A 16209-nucleotide genomic window follows, 5' to 3' on the forward strand; every position below is an offset into this window, starting at 1 on the left:
TCACAAAATGATACGTAGCCATTTTTGTTTCCATGGCAACAGCTGAGCAGCATCTTCACCACCAGGTGGAGCACCAGTCTGATCATAGGCTGGAGGAAACATGGTGGATGATCACCTGAGCTGTACTCAGCTTCTGATAAACAATCAAATCAGATACAGAAAACAGGATTAATATTCATGAATGACAACAAGGGAAATGATGACATCATAACAGAAACGCAAACAAGACGTACATGAGTATAAAACATGCCAGACTGAAGATGAGACGTCAACAGCACCGCAAACATTAACTTTTAAAGCTTCCATGTGGTTTTACATTTCTTCCATGAAAACAGGAAGTGCCGCTTTTCATTTGAAGACTCACATTTATGGACGTGGACGTGGAAAAGTATAAATCTGGGAGCTTTGTTTGGACATGAAGTTGGTAATGTGTCTGTGTGACAGCTGTGTGGAAGCATGAGAGCAACGTTTGCGGGAAAATCCACAGACTGTACCACTCGGACGTGTTTCAAGGAGGTTTTTCACAATAAAATCAAAGCATCGGTTTAAATAAAACCTCCTTCACCTAGTAAGGAAACATTTTGTGGACACGATTTATTTCCATTTAACAAAGTTAGTTCAGTGAGAGATGGCAGGAGGAGCAGAGGTCAGCTCATGGTGACAGAGGTCAAACAGATGTGAGGAGGAACAGCACACACAGCACTGGTGTGTTTCATCTCCACACATAGACAAACCACAGCAACACTGACTCCACTCTCAGCCTCCCAGTGACCATGAGCTTACCCGTGTCACCGGTGCCAGCCTCTGTGGAGCCCAGTGTGTCATATGATGATGATACAGGACATTTTCCACACCCAGCTCCACGCTGAGTCCTGGCTTCAGTGGGTGAGTCCATCCAGCAGAGACGTGGAGACACAAAGACTGAGAACGGCTGGACAGGTTCAGGTGTTACACTTCAGTTCAGTGTTCATGAACGCAGGTTCATTGTTGTGCACTAGAACCTGATGTAGAAGTTACAGCATGCAAGCACACGGTGATGGGGCCGAGGAGCAGCTCTTTACTGACATCTAGTGGTTCTACATCTTTTTCCTGGTTAATAAAGTTCAGCTTTCTTCTCCTGCAGATCATTTGACAAATCTTTTGCTGTCCCCATGACTCGGGAGCCAAAAACGTCGGTGCAGCACTGGACCTGCAGCGTCTGTCTGAAGGCCTGAAACTCCTCCCACGCTGATCACAGGTGAGCATGGTGACCTTCAGTAAGGTAAACCTGTGGTTGTTTCTGTCCAACACAGCTGTAGGGCAGTAAAGAACGTCACCCAACCTCCACCAGAGAGAAAGAAAAATGTCTGTATCACGATTCATATTCTGTCAGAGTAATCACAGATCCCTGTGGGGTGTTTGAACACTCGTACACACTTCCAGCTGCACTGTGGAGGTGCAGTGATTGGAGTGTACCCGTGGGGATCTGTGATTTTGAAGGCTAGGACGTGTTTCAGCCTCTGCTGTCGTTGATGTCACAGAATAGTTAAATCCTTCCTGTTTCATGGGATCGTCCTTGTCTTCTGACAGCAAGCAGAAACATGGCTGTGGTATAGTTTTGTCATGTTGACGTCTTGTCACGATGTGAGCGTTTCATTTTATGACCAGTCCTGATGGACTGTGATTAGTGAAACTGGAGACTTGCTCCGCCTTCCACCTCTTCCATCATTTTCCTGTTTGTTATCCCAGTGTGTGTGTGCTTTGATGTGGATATATCGTCAACGTGTCCTTTAATGACGTGACTGTGTGGCTGCTGTTGCTCTGTCTCTCGTTTCTCTGGATCAGCTTTGTTTTCTCAGTCTGGAGGAAATGGGTGTAATACTCATGCCTACTCTAGGCCCCTCCCACAGGATAGACAGATTGACTGTGGCATCATCATGTGATAAAACCCATTCTGTTAAATCTTTCTGTACTTCCTGTTTAGTGACCTCATCATTTAGCACAGCCTCATTAAATCTGCAGTATTTAGATAGTTTACTCGTCCTGTCCTCACTGCCAAAGATACTGGTTTGTGTCCACACACAGTGGTGGGGTCTTTATTACAGTCACTGGTCCTATATAGTTTTTTACCAGGTGGTGTTGAAGAGCTCCCATGGACACGGGACATGAAGGTGACGTTAGTGGCCCAGTTCTGCTGGGAGCCGCTCCACAGTCTGTCTGAGAGCAGAGGCGGAGCCAGACATTTGAAACACCCGGGGCTTAGCCCAAAAGGATAGTATGCATGTGGGATTTTTTTTCCCTTGGGGGGGGGGGGGGGGTAGAAATGACTGAAAGATTAATTGGCTCTGTTTTGAGTTTTGTTAAAAAAAGAATGACTTCATATAGGGAAAAATATATATCACATGTGCAGAACACCTTAAACTAGTTTTTTAATTAAGCAGCAAGGCAGAACAAAATCAGGGCTGTATCAAGACACGAGGACTAAACCCCAATTCAACCAGACCAAGAACTGATCCAGAATTAAAACAGGACTACAACAGTTCAAAATCAGGACTACTTGGGACTTAACCAAGACAGAACCAGAATCAGAACTAGATGATAGTAGCACTAAAAATCATCATAGACCTGCACTACACTTATTTTTTAATTCTACCAAAGTACAATATTTAGATTGAGAAAGGTTTATATAATTATTTAGCCTTGTTGTGCAAACAAGCCTGCATAACTTAATAAATATAGAATTTGAAAAATAACAAACCTAAAAAGAAACACGAGATACATGAGTACCTATGATACGGTGATACTTTTGGCAAACGACCATTTGACTAACATGTGTGTCTCACCTGCTCTTGTTCATCTCTGTTCTGTCCTCATTCTCCATCTCCCTCTCTGCTCCTCTCTCTCCCTCTCTGCTCCTCTCTCTCCCTCTTTGTGCTGACAATCATCAAATATACAGATATTTACAAACTCTTCAGATAAAAACACAAACACTTTTTAATTGTAACATCAAATCAGACTAAATGTTATTTTTTTAGATTGATAAATATAAAAACACATTTGTTAAATTTAAGAGTAAAGAGAGAAACTGTCTGTATTTCTTAATTGTAAATGGCACCAAATTGTATTCAAAATTGAGCCACACTTATGGAGCTCCACAGTTCTTTTCCTGGTGTTTTGGTTGACATCTCTTGATTTTTCCATGTCACAGAAACAGGCTCTGTGTTTTGCCTTATATGCATCCACAGCTGTGCCACCAATTTACTCACATGGACTCTATTAACCTATCAGAAGCTTCTTCAGCTCAGAATGGAATCGTCTGGAGTTTTCTTATTAATTAACAATAAACTTAGTGTACATGTACTCCTAAATTTGATGAAAGTGATAAAAAACAGAAAGCTGTGTCTCTCGTTATTGTGACATTTAACTAATTCAAAAGATATTTCAATATTTATCTAAAACAAAAGTTTACTCTAAATTGATGTTGTGCAGTAAAAATGTTTTATGTTTTCTCCCTAAAGTGTAAATATCTGGTTACAAATGTGAATATCCTGCTGTGTACTGAAATCCCTCTTGTTTTGCATAGAAATATACTGAACAACATACAAAGCATAATATATAAAATAACATTTACCTGAGTTTTTTCTTTGAAAGAACCCTCTAATGTCCATTCTTATATTTCAGTACATAACTGAAACCGATTTAGTCGGGGAGGGTAAGAACTGAAAATATGAAATAAACACACGTAAGCTAAGACTCTAAAAAAATAGCATTTGTTCGGCTTTTCATTTCGCCATTTGTTGATTCACTTGAAGAACAAGTAACGTAATATTGGTCAAGTGATCAGTTTGATATCAATCTTTCGTGATGCACCGTCATATTTACATTATTTGTACGGTACGAATGATTTGCTTTGGTACCTGCTCAAACTTAAGCTCTCCTTAGTATGGCTGGCTCCGTTTCTCCAACAGTGCACACAGGCAGCAGCTGCCCCGCCCCCTCGCTCAGTCGCTTAGTGCCTGAGCTTGGATCATACCAATATCAGGGGGGGATTCACGCACAGTCGTAAATTCCCACAGTGTGCACTATGTGCTTCGAATATTGTGTGTACTTTTTGTTTTATACAGTTGTCAGCCAGGCATCTAACTATGAAAAAATTGCACTCCAAAATACCCCGGGCTTCTGACAAAACAACCCGGGCTTAAGCCCAGTAAGCCACCCCCACGCTCCGCCCCTGTCTGAGAGCACAGCTGAAGTTAAATATACACAATATAAAAGTTTAAGACGTTTTTGTTTAAGCTCCCTCTTCTCACATGTTCTGTCTTCGCATCCAGCTGTTGGGTCCGCGTCTCGGTGCAGGAGATATCTGATCGTGCTTTCGTCTTTGTTGTTGACTTTGTTGTTGGTCTGTTCGTGCCCCTCTCAGCTTTCTGTCCTTATCTTTTCTCTCAAACTGATTTTCCACATATGCAGCCCGTTATGATCCAAAGCTGTCCAGCGGGAAAATCACAGTCCTTGACAGGCCAATTCTGGCCCCCGAGCCTTATGTTTGACAGCCCTGCTCTAGAGGATGCTGACACTGTAAAAACATTTAGTGTTGCAGTTTTCACTGAAGGCCAGCATATCAGGAATGGAGCTGGGCTTTTGTTGGCTCCTGAGAAGAAGAGCAAAGACAAACACATCTTCTCTTCCTCCTGAATAAACAGGAAACAGGAAAATCCTCCACTACAAATCAGAGTCAGTGGAGCATCGCTGCAGTTAGAACTGCTTCATTTATGCACAGGCAGGTGGAGGTTTTCCTGCTTCAGCTGCTGCTGGAGCTTCAACAGATGTGGTGATGGAGCAGAGGGTAGCTGATTACTGGCTGCATCTATAATAAGCACTGTTTGAATCAGACCCACAGCTGGGTTTCTGAACCTCACACTGCTGAGTGCCTCACTTGAACAGTGGACATTCATTTATAAGGAGCTCTATGAGCAAAAAAGGAATATAAAAGTAATATAAGGAGAAAAGCAGCACTAAGACACTTCACTGTAGCTTTGTGGAGCTCTTACACACAGTGTGTGTGTTCTAGTCCACATCACAATAAGACACTTACTGAGAAACAGCTAGTGCTGAAGACGCTGCAGCCCAGAGGTTGGAGGAACAGACAGTGACACACAGACATGAATCAAGAATCGGTTGCAGTGCGAGAAACAACACAGTGGCAGAAATAGAATATATGTTATTTATTTATTTTAGTATATATGTTATATACATGTCGATTCATCTGCCCATGGATACAGAATACAATTAGAAAATATGAAATATCAATGATTATGAGTGGGGTGAGTGCAAAATCCAGGTAGGACATGATGTGCAAAGAATCCAGAGTGCAACCTTTTCACATAAATAAATAAGTGTGTTATTGTAAGTGTGTTGTTGTAAGTGTGTTATTGTAAGACGTTAGCAGAGCAGTGATCGGTGTGATTCTGTGGACAGGTGTGCTTCATCCACACCTGAGCTGAGATCAGGAGTATCTGTACTTGGTTTGACTCTGTGGGAGATCTATGCATTTTCTTCTGCTTATCCAGCTCAGGGTTACAGGAGGCTGGAGCCAGAGTACACCCTGGCCAGGTCACCAGCTTATCACAGGGTAACATTTGCAGTGACACCTGCAGAATCACCGGGTGACCTAACCCCACTAACTGCATGTCTGTGGACTGTGGGAGGAAGCCTCCAAACACAGAGAACCCAGAGAGAACATGCAGACTCCACACAGGAAGGCCAGGTGGGGGATTCAAACCCTGCTGTGAGGCAACAGAGCTAATTACTGCACCACCGTACTGCCTCTGGCTGGGTTGTAGCACATCTAATACTTACCTCACTCAGGGACATGAAAACAATTCATACACAGCCTTCATGCTTTTGTTGATGTTCTGTCTCTTTTAAAATGAAAAAAACATAACACAAAAGACTTCATTGTGTGTAACTTATCAGATAATTATTCCCCCTTCTGTGATTTAAGCTGTTCCTGCTTCTGCTGCTTTTATAAAAAAAAAAAAGCAAATCAGACTTGGAGGAAAAGAAACAAAACAGAAGCATAAGTGGGCTACCAGCATTGGTGTCTCCATTAAAACATGATTCACCATGGCAACAGAGTCCTCTTGACTCAGAAGATACTGAAATTTGTTTTTAATGGATTTATTTATGGTTTGTTTGAGACGGTCTGTGTGTGTGTGTGTGTGTGTGTGTGTGTGTGTGTGTGTGTGTGTGTGTGTGTGTGTGTGTGTGTGTGTGTGTGTGACTAATGGGTTTGCGAGGATACCGTTTAAATCACTTACTGAGAACAAACAAAGTCTTTTCTTTGAAAGTTTTGAAGCTAAATTCAGACACGGGGACGGATGATATTTATAAGTGCTTTATGAAACCCGTCCTCATCGTAGCAATCATATGTTTCCATCATCATGATGGCACGTTGTTTTAGAGCACAGTCAGCACGTGGCCTGTTGGCTCATATTCTACATCATTGTGTGTCGCTGTGATTGTCACGTCCATATGATACGACTTTCACCTGCTGGCAGGTAGAACAAATACTGTCCAACACAGCTGTAGGGCAGTGACTGTTACAGCCACAGGGGAGCTCCTTCATCCCCACAGTCACACTGTGCAGTGCACACACGCACACACACACACACACACACGCACGCACACACGCACACACACACACACGATGTCACAGACATGTGTTTACACGATTACTTAGCCCTTGAGCTCAGCTCATGATCATTAACATGAACTGTTATGATCGCTGATCAAAGACCAGAATCAGAATCAGAATCGTGTTTATTGGCCATGTATATGCGCAGACACATACAAGGAATTTGGTTCAGGTAGATGGTGACTCTCAAGCACAGCAATGTAAATCTCAACAATATAAGCAACGCAATACACCCACCCTCCCACACACACACACACACACACACACACACAGACACACACATGGATCCCCCATTCAGAGATGGTCTTTCCCTTTTTAAATGGCCTTCTTGTTTGTTCTCAGTAAGAGATTCAAGCTGTATCCTCTCAAATCCATTCAATTCAATTCAATTTTATTTATATAGCGCCAAATCACAACAAAAGTCGCCTCAAGGCGCTTCATAGATACAGAGAAAAACCCAACAATCATATGACCCCCTATGAGCAAGCACTTTGGCGACAGTGGGAAGGAAAAACTCCCTTTTAAAAGGAAGAAACCAGAACCAGGCTCAGGGAGGGGCGGCCATCTGCTGCGACCGGTTGGGGTGAGAGAAGGAAGACAGGATAAAGACATGCTGTGGAAGAGAGACAGAGGTTAATAACAGATATGATTCAATGCAGAGAGGTCTATTAATACATAGTGAGTGAGAAAGGTGACTGGAAAGGAAAAACTCAATGCATCATGGGAATCCCCCGGCAGCCTACATCTATTGCAGCATAACTAAGGGAGGATTCAGGGTCACCTGGTCCAGCCCTAACTATATGCTTTAGCAAAAAGGAAAGTTTTAAGCCTAATCTTAAAAGTAGAGATAGTGTCTGTCTCCTGAATCCAAACTGGAAGCTGGTTCCACAGAAGAGGGGCCTGAAAACTGAAGGCTCTCCCTCCCATTCTACTTTTAAATACTCTAGGAACAACAAGTAGGCCTGCAGAGCAAGAGCGGAGCGCTCTAATAGGGTGATATGGTACTACAAGGTCATTAAGATAAGATGGGGCCTGATTATTTAAGACCTTGTATGTGAGGAGCAGGATTTTGAATTCAATTCTGGATTTAACAGGAAGCCAATGAAGGGAAGCCAAAACAGGAGAAATATGCTCTCTCTTTCTAGTCCCTGTCAGGACTCTTGCTGCAGCATTTTGGATTAGCTGAAAGCTTTTCAGTGAGTTTTTTGGACATCCTGATAATAATGAATTACAGTCGTCCAGCCTGGAAGTAATAAATGCATGAACTAGTTTTTCAGCATCACTCTGAGACAGGATATTTCTAATTTTAGAGATGTTGCGCAAATGGAAGAAAGCAGTCTTACATATTTGTTTAATATGTGCGTTGAAGGACATGTCCTGGTCAAAAATGACTCCAAGGTTCCTCACCGCGTTACTGGAGGCCAAGGTAATGCCATCCAGAGTAAGAATCTGGTTAGATACCATATTTCTAAGATTTTCAGGGCCGAGTACAATAACCTCAGTTTTATCTGAATTAAGAAGCAGAAAGTTAGCGGCCATCCAGGTCTTTATGTCTTTAAGACATTCCTGCAGTTTAACTAATTGGTGTGTGTTATCTGGCTTCATGGACAGATAGAGCTGGGTGTCATCTGCATAGCAGTGAAAATGTATGCTATGTCTTCTAATGATGCTGCCTAAGGGAAGCATGTATAATGTAAACAGAATTGGTCCTAGCACTGAACCCCGTGGAACTCCATAATTAACCTCAGTGTGTGAAGAGGACTCTCCATTTACATGCACAAACTGGAGTCTATTAGATAGATATGATACAAACCACTGCACCGCAGTACCTGTAATACCTACAGCATGTTCTAATCGCTCTAATAGAATATTATGGTCAACAGTATCGAACGCTGCACTGAGGTCTAGCAGGACAAGCACAGAGATGAGTCCACTGTCAGAGGCCATAAGAAGATCATTTGTAACCTTCACTAAAGCTGTTTCTGTGCTGTGCTGAGCTCTGAAACCTGACTGAAACTCTTCAAATAAACCATTCCTCTGCAGATGATCTGTTAGCTGTTTGACAACTACTCTTTCAAGGATTTTTGATATGAAAGGAAGGTTGGAGATTGGCCTATAATTAGCTAAGACTGCTGGGTCTAGAGATGGCTTTTTGAGTAAAGGTTTAACTACAGCCAGCTTGAAGGCCTGTGGTACATAGCCGATTATTAGAGATAGGTTGATCATATTTAAGATCGAAGAATTAATTAATGGCAGGACTTCTTTGAGCAGTTTTGTAGGAATACGGTCTAAAAGACACGTTGATGGTTTGGAGGAAGTAATTATTGAAGTTAACTCAGAAAGATCAATTGGAGAAAAAGAGTCTAACTTAACATCAATGGTACTAAGAGTAACTGTAGATAATATTACATCTGTGGGATGATTATTGGTAATTTTTTCTCTAATGATAAAAATTTTATTTGTGAAGAAGTTCATGAAGTCATTACTAGTTAACGTTAAAGGGATGGTTGGCTCAAAAGAGCTCTGACTTTTTGTCAGCCTGGCTACAGTGCTGAAGAGAAACCTGGGGTTGTTCTTATTTTCTTCAATCAGTGATGAATAGTAAGATGTTCTGGCTTTGCGGAGGGCTTTCTTATAAAGCAGCAAACTATTTCTCCAGGCTAAATGATGATCCTCTAGATTTGTGACACGCCATTTCCTCTCCAGATTACGAGTCATCTGCTTTAGGGTACGTGTTTGAGAATTATACCACGGAGTCAGGTACTTCTGATTTGAGGCCTTAGTTTTCACAGGAGCTACAGTATCCAGAGTCGTACGTAGTGAGGAGGTGAAATTATTAACAAGAAAATCGACCTCTGTTGGGGTAGCGTTCAGATAGCTGCTCTGCTCTGTGTTGGTACAGGGCATTGGAGATGATAACAGTGGGTGGATTATATTCTTAAACTTAGTTACAGTGCTTTCAGAAAGACATCTATTTTGATAAAGTCTACTCTTCACCGCTGTGTAATCAATTATTGTAAAAGTAAATGTTATCAGGAAATGATCAGACAGGAGAGGGTTTTCAGGAAACACTGTTAAATGTTCAGGTTCGATGCCATATGTTAAAACAAGATCTAGAGTGTGATTAAAGTGGTGGGTGGGTTCTTTTACGTTTTGAGAGAAACCAACTGAGTCTAATAACAGATTAAATGCCATGTTGAGGCTGTCATTTTTAGCATCTACATGGATGTTAAAATCACCGACAATAATTATTTTATCTGAGCTCAGAACTAAATTAGATATAAAGTCTGAGAAATCAGACAGAAACTCTGTGTAAGGCCCAGGTGGACGATAGATGATAATGTGACAGGTGAGACCTGGAGATTTGGGACCGCCCCTGGTGGGCGGAGCTGGTCTTCGCTCCTTTCATAAGCGCAGGTGTGGGCAATTGGGTATTCCTTTGCAAACCTGAAGCTGCGAGTGCTTGGTCCGAGTTGGGCAAGTTGGTGTTTCTTAACTATGAAAGTCTGATACGCGTCCTCCCCTAAACTTCTGTTAGAACGGCAGGTTACACAAAAATGTACCACTTGAGCTCTGGCTGTTGGCAGAGGTTTACAGTTATTTGCACCCTTGTAGGTGGGAAACATTGCTCCCGTGAGAACGGTATAGTGGACTTCATCGCCACTGACCCACATTTATTAGGGTGTGACACGAACTTGTGGACAGGTAACAAAACCAATTCAGTGGAGGAATATTCCTGTGTTTTATTGTCCAGCTAGTGATCTCCTGCCTTTTATTCACAGAGTACCGAGCTGCTGCTTTGCCAGGTGGATTTCTGGCTGCGGGCAAAGGACCCGACACATCAGTGTGTTTTAATTTGTTTTAAACTGGTGTAAGCCGACAGACTGACTGCTGCGGCTGTCGATGGTTTTGGTTTTTTGTTTTACTTTTTCTGTATCAGTAGGCACCACAGATATTGATTCGCAGGCGGTGAAGGCGCTGCAGGGAAAACAAATCCTTTTTTGTCTCCCCGCTCTTGCATGCACAGCGGGGGGCCCGAGTGAAGACGGCACCGAAGATTTGCCTTTTTTTTTCTATAGTGTTTTACCCATTTGGGGTCATGTGTGAGTTGCCGTCCATTTTTAACCTGTGTGCTATGTCGATTTGTTTTTAAACTGTTCTCCGCAGGGCTTGTCCTGCCTCACGGGCAATCGTACAGTTTTATCGTTTTTTAATAAGGTAACGTTTTTAATTGTTTTTAGGTGCTGCTGTTACACTGTTTCTTTTATTTTGTATTAAAAATTAAACTCTTTTAAACTGACTGTGCGCCTACGGCTCTGTCCTATTTTAAATGGGTACCTACCACGGGTCACAATAACAAGTAAGACTGGTTTCTGAGTTTCACAGCTGGGGTGGACAATGTTAAGCATCAGGCTTTCAAATGAATTAAAAGTCTGTCTTGGTCTTTCATTAATTAATAGGCTGGTGTGAAAAATTGCTGCCACACCGCCCCCTCGGCCTGTGCTTCGAGATTTCTGGTAGTTAGAATGACTCGGGGGTGTTGATTCATTTAAACTAACATAATCATCCTGCTGCAACCAGGTTTCTGTAAGGCAGAGTAAATCAATTTGTTGATCAATTATTAAGTCATGTACTAACAGACTTGGAGGAGAGAGACCTAATATTTAATAATCCACATTTCACTGTTTTACTCTTTGGTTCAGATGTGGATACTGTATTCTTTCTTTGTGATTGTTTATGTTTAAGCTGTTTGTTGCTGGTTTTTAGTTTGTTTTTTGTCTTTTTGGAAGCTGACACAGTCTCTATGGAGATGGGTTTTTGGGGGGGTAGCAGGAGGAGAGAAGCTGCAGAGAGGCGTGTAAGACTGCAACTCTGCTTCCTGGTCCCAACTCTGGATAGTCATATTTTGGGGGGTTTAATAAATTTGTCCATATTTCTAGAAATGAGAGCTGCTCCATCCAAAGTGGGATGGATGCCGTCTCTCCTAACAAGACCAGGTTTCCTCCAGAAGGTTTGCCAATTATCTATGAAGCCCACATCGTTTCTGGGACACCACTCAGACAGCCAGCAATTTAAGGAGAACATGTGGCTAAACATGTCACTCCTGGTCTGATTGGGGAGGGGACCAGAGAAAACTGGTCCGACATTGTTTTGGCAAAGTTGCACACCGATTCAATATTGATTTTAGTGACCTCCGATTGGCGTAACCGGGGTGTCATTACTGCCGACGTGAATTATGATCTTACTGAATTTACGTTTACCCTTAGCCAGCAGTTTTAAATTTCCTTCAATGTCGCCTGCTCTGGCCCCTGGAAGACAATTGACTATGGTTGCCGGTGTCTCTAGCTTCACATGTCTGAGAACAGAATCGCCAATTACCAGAGTTTGACCCCCGGCGGGTGTGTCGCCGAGTGGGGAAAAACGGTTAGACACATGAACGGGTTGGTGGTGTACCTGGGGCTTCTGTTTAGGACTATGCTTCCTCCTCACCGTCACCCAGCCTCCCTGTTTCCCCAGCTGCTTTGGACCTGCCGGGGAACAGCTAGCGGGGCCTACGCTATTTTCGGCTGCACCAGCTACAGGGGCCTGGCTAGCTACGGGTGAATGAAGGGTGCGAAGCCGAGTCTCCAATTCAGTAATCCTGGCCTCCAGCGCTGCAAATATGCTACATTTGTTACAGATATCATTACTGCTAAAGGAGGCAGAGGAGTAACTAAACATCTGACACAATGAGCAAGAAAGTGCAGGAGGGACAGGTGAAGTAGCCATGGTGCTAACGAGTCGGCTACGAGCTAAGCTAAGCTAGCGAAACAGTACAGAGACAGTGAGTGAATACTTTGGCTATAAATTAGGTAGTGAGTACACAGAAAGTGTGCTTCGGATGAAGCACGTGAAGATTATACTATGAAAGAAGAATGTATTTAAAAGTTGTTAATTAAATTGCTAAGCAAATAAGCTACTCAGAAACACCACTGTGTTTGAGCAGGAACAGGAAGTGATACTCTACCACAGAGCGAGCGAACACCAAGTGACAGCGCCTCCCAAGTGGACTCCAGCAGTCCATTAAAGTCTGTAACAATGCTCACACACACAGACCGTCTCAAACAGACCAAAAATAAATCCATTTAAAAAATGTAAAGAACAAAAGTTTTCAGTAGCTTCTGAGTCAAGATGAGTCTGTTGCCATGGTGAATTCATGTTTTAATGGATATACAGGGTCTGAGCCGTCATACTCGTAGAATCCACTCACTGAGGGAATAAAAAGCGAGGTGGCAAAAGAGTCTGGAAAAAAACCCCTAAGGCAGCATGGTCTCAAAGATCCGGGCCCAGCGTATCCAAGCAGGGTCGTGGAAAACTGGTCCCCCTCCATGGAGCTTTTCAAAGCACAGGAGACAACGCACGCTCGACATCGCTTACCAGCCAAAGCTCGCCGCCAGTAAAGCCTGAGTTTTACCTGAATAGCTGCTCTTCTCCCTCTCCTTTTCCATGGTCTACAGGGACCGCTGAGATCACCTGATGAGGATCCAGCTAATGGTGGAGGGTGGGAAATGCAGAAGGAGGAGGAAGAGACATTGTGAGGCATCATAGAGGAAGAATGGACAGTAAAGCCAGGCGATCATACACCAAGGCAACTAATACATAGTTAAAACTAAGTGAGAACAGCAGAGCAGAAAAAAACGTAAGCGAGTGCGACGTTCATGACAACAGCTGTGTGCAGAGTATGAGCGTGCAGCGTCTAAAGTGTGGAAGTACCGACCTTACTTTGACTCTCTGTTAAAAGTGATAAAAACATTAGCGTCCGCTGTTCACAGCATGGGAAGAAAACTTCTTTTTACAGCGAATAAAACCCCTAAACTTCTGTGCAAGCACCGAGTACGCTGCCACAGGAATGTGAAATTCACAGAGAAACTCCCGGATTCTTCCGCTGACCGCTGCGGCACACCTGCACCAGGGCAAACATCCGCCTACCACACTCCTCCTATCCAGGTGAAAATAGAGCAACAGGACCGCTAGCCTTTGATTTTTCTTATTTTCTGCTGTGTTTTACTTGCATCCATGTGAAAGACTGAGTGTAAACAGAAAAACCTATTTCATGTGCAGGAATGTGCAGAAAATAGGTTTAAATGTTAAACAAATTTCTTCCAGTCAGAGAATGTTGAATATAATTAAATTTTTGCTTGATTCATAAAGTTAAAAGATTAAAACTAATAAAACAAGTTTTAAAAAGAGACTTTTCCATTTGATTACATTTTGGATGATAGATCATGCAGAAAAAGTAGAATTGGGCTGAAAGATCTATCACTTTATTACCTATTCAGGTTGTAAATTATGTTTTTAAAAAGTAACTAAGTAACTAATTACTTTCAACAATAAGTAATCAGTAAAATAACAGGTTTACTTTTGGGGGGAAGTAATCAGTAATTAGTTACTGATAGGTTTGTAGCTTAAACCCATTCGCTGGAACGTTAAGGACAATTTATTACACAGCAGAAACAAGACACAAGTAGGCAAAGTTCTTTGTGTTACTCATGCATGAGGGAGAGAACCACGACAAGAGCCGTTCCTTCGCTTGACCCCAGTCGCTCTCGTCCACTCCCCCGTAACACTGCTCTTTTATTGAGGTTACATGAATATACATAGGTTCATTAACATATGACGTCTACATACACACAAAGAGTACCTTGCCTGTGCGTTGTGTAAATGTGTGTGTGTGTGTGGGGAGGGTCCAGTGTGTGACCCCATAAAGACTTCCCTAAACCTGCTGGTCTGGAAGTCCAGCAGTTCATTTAAACAAAAGGCACTTAGCCTAAAACAGATATAGCTACATTTATCCTACCATAAAACAATAATGTGTATGCCCTCTCCCATGCTCCCAGGATGTTGGTGTGACTGCCAGAACACTCTGGAATGCACACAAAGCCTTTGCAGACTATTAAGGATCAAACCTCTACCAACATGACATTGATTATACAACTCTAAGCATATATGAGTAGATATTTCTAAGCATAAATGACAATAAACAATACAAATCTAACACTTACTGATTACTTTTTTCAAGTAACTTGACCAACACTGGTCACCAGGATTGTTCACCTCTCTGCAGGAACTTTGGTTCTCTCCTCTTTAAAGAAACTCTCTGCTGTGCACCTCCCAGCTTCAGCTTCCTCCACAGGTTTTCTATGACTGAGGTCTGGAGACTGATCCACGACTCATGTTCAGTATTCTGGCTGAGAGAACAAGGTTCTCGTCTCAGATTTCACACTGCATGTTCCTGTCCACTGACCTCTCAGTGTGTGATGTTGGCCTGCACCTTAAAAAGAACGACAGCCCAGAGCATCATGTTACCTCCTCCCTGCCTGACTGTGGGGACACTGCTCTGTGGGTCACGTCAGCGTTTCTCGGGTTGATGGCAGAGATCTTGATTTTGGTTTCATGTGACCACAGTACACTTCCAACACTACATTTTCTGAGTTATTTGTGGGTGTTTTCTTGTTAGTTCGTTTTTTTAGTACTTGAACACTAAAGTGGCCTTCAATGAGATGACAGAGCCAGCAGTGACCCACAGCATTTAAGTTTGACACTCCTGCTTTAGATGTTCACTGGCAAACTTGAAGGATCTGGAGCCAGAGTACACCCTGGCCAGGTCACCAGCTTATCACAGGGTAACATTTGCAGTGACATCTGCAGAATCACCAGGTGACCTAACCCCACTAACTGCATATCTGTGGACTGTGGGAGGAAGCCTCCAAACACAGAGAACCCAGAGAGAACATGCAGACTCCACACAGGAAGGCCAGGTGGGGGATTCAAACCCTGCTGTGAGGCAACAGAGCTAATTACTGCACCACCGTACTGCCTCTGGCTGGGTTGTAGCACATCTAATACTTACCTCACTCAGGGACATGAAAACAATTCATACACAGCCTTCATGCTTTTGTTGATGTTCTGTCTCTTTTAAAATGAAAAAAACATAACACAAAAGACTTCATTGTGTGTAACTTATCAGATAATTATTCCCCCTTCTGTGATTTAAGCTGTTCCTGCTTCTGCTGCTTTTATAAAAAAAAAAAGCAAATCAGACTTGGAGGAAAAGAAACAAAACAGAAGCATAAGTGGGCTACCAGCATTGGTGCATCCATTAAAACATGAAGTCACCATGGTAACAGAGTCCTCTTGACTCAGAAGATACTGAAATATATATATTTTTTAATGGATTTATTTTTGGTTTGTTTGAGACGGTCTGTGTGTTTGTGTGTGTTTGTGTGTTTGGCAGCGCAGATACAGAGAGTAATGGGTTTGAGAGGATACCCTTTAAATCACTTACTGAGAACAAACAAAGTCTTTTCTTTGAAAGTTTTGAAGCTAAATTCAAACACGGGGACGGATGATATTTATAAGTGCTTTATGAAACCCGTCCTCATCATAGCAATCATATGTTTCCATCATCATGATGGCACGTTGTTTTAGAGCACAGTCAGCACGTGGCCTGTTGGCTCATATTCTAGTGATGTGCGGATCGATCCTGAAATATC

The 16209-nt window shown here is 42.6% G+C and overlaps 1 long non-coding RNA gene across 1 annotated transcript in view; it reads left to right on the forward strand.

The window, feature by feature from the left end:
- Positions 1-16209, forward strand: part of LOC113019560 (uncharacterized) — a 38161-nt gene that overhangs the window by 334 nt on the left and 21618 nt on the right. Inside the window, exon 2 of the long non-coding RNA XR_003272046.1 lies at positions 1124-1237. This is a non-coding gene — a long non-coding RNA (uncharacterized LOC113019560). The remainder of the gene's footprint in view (positions 1-1123; positions 1238-16209) is intronic.

Source organism: Astatotilapia calliptera, chromosome 3 (genome assembly GCF_900246225.1).
Source record: "Astatotilapia calliptera chromosome 3, fAstCal1.2, whole genome shotgun sequence".
In the NCBI taxonomy this organism is placed as follows: Eukaryota; Metazoa; Chordata; class Actinopteri; order Cichliformes; family Cichlidae; genus Astatotilapia; species Astatotilapia calliptera.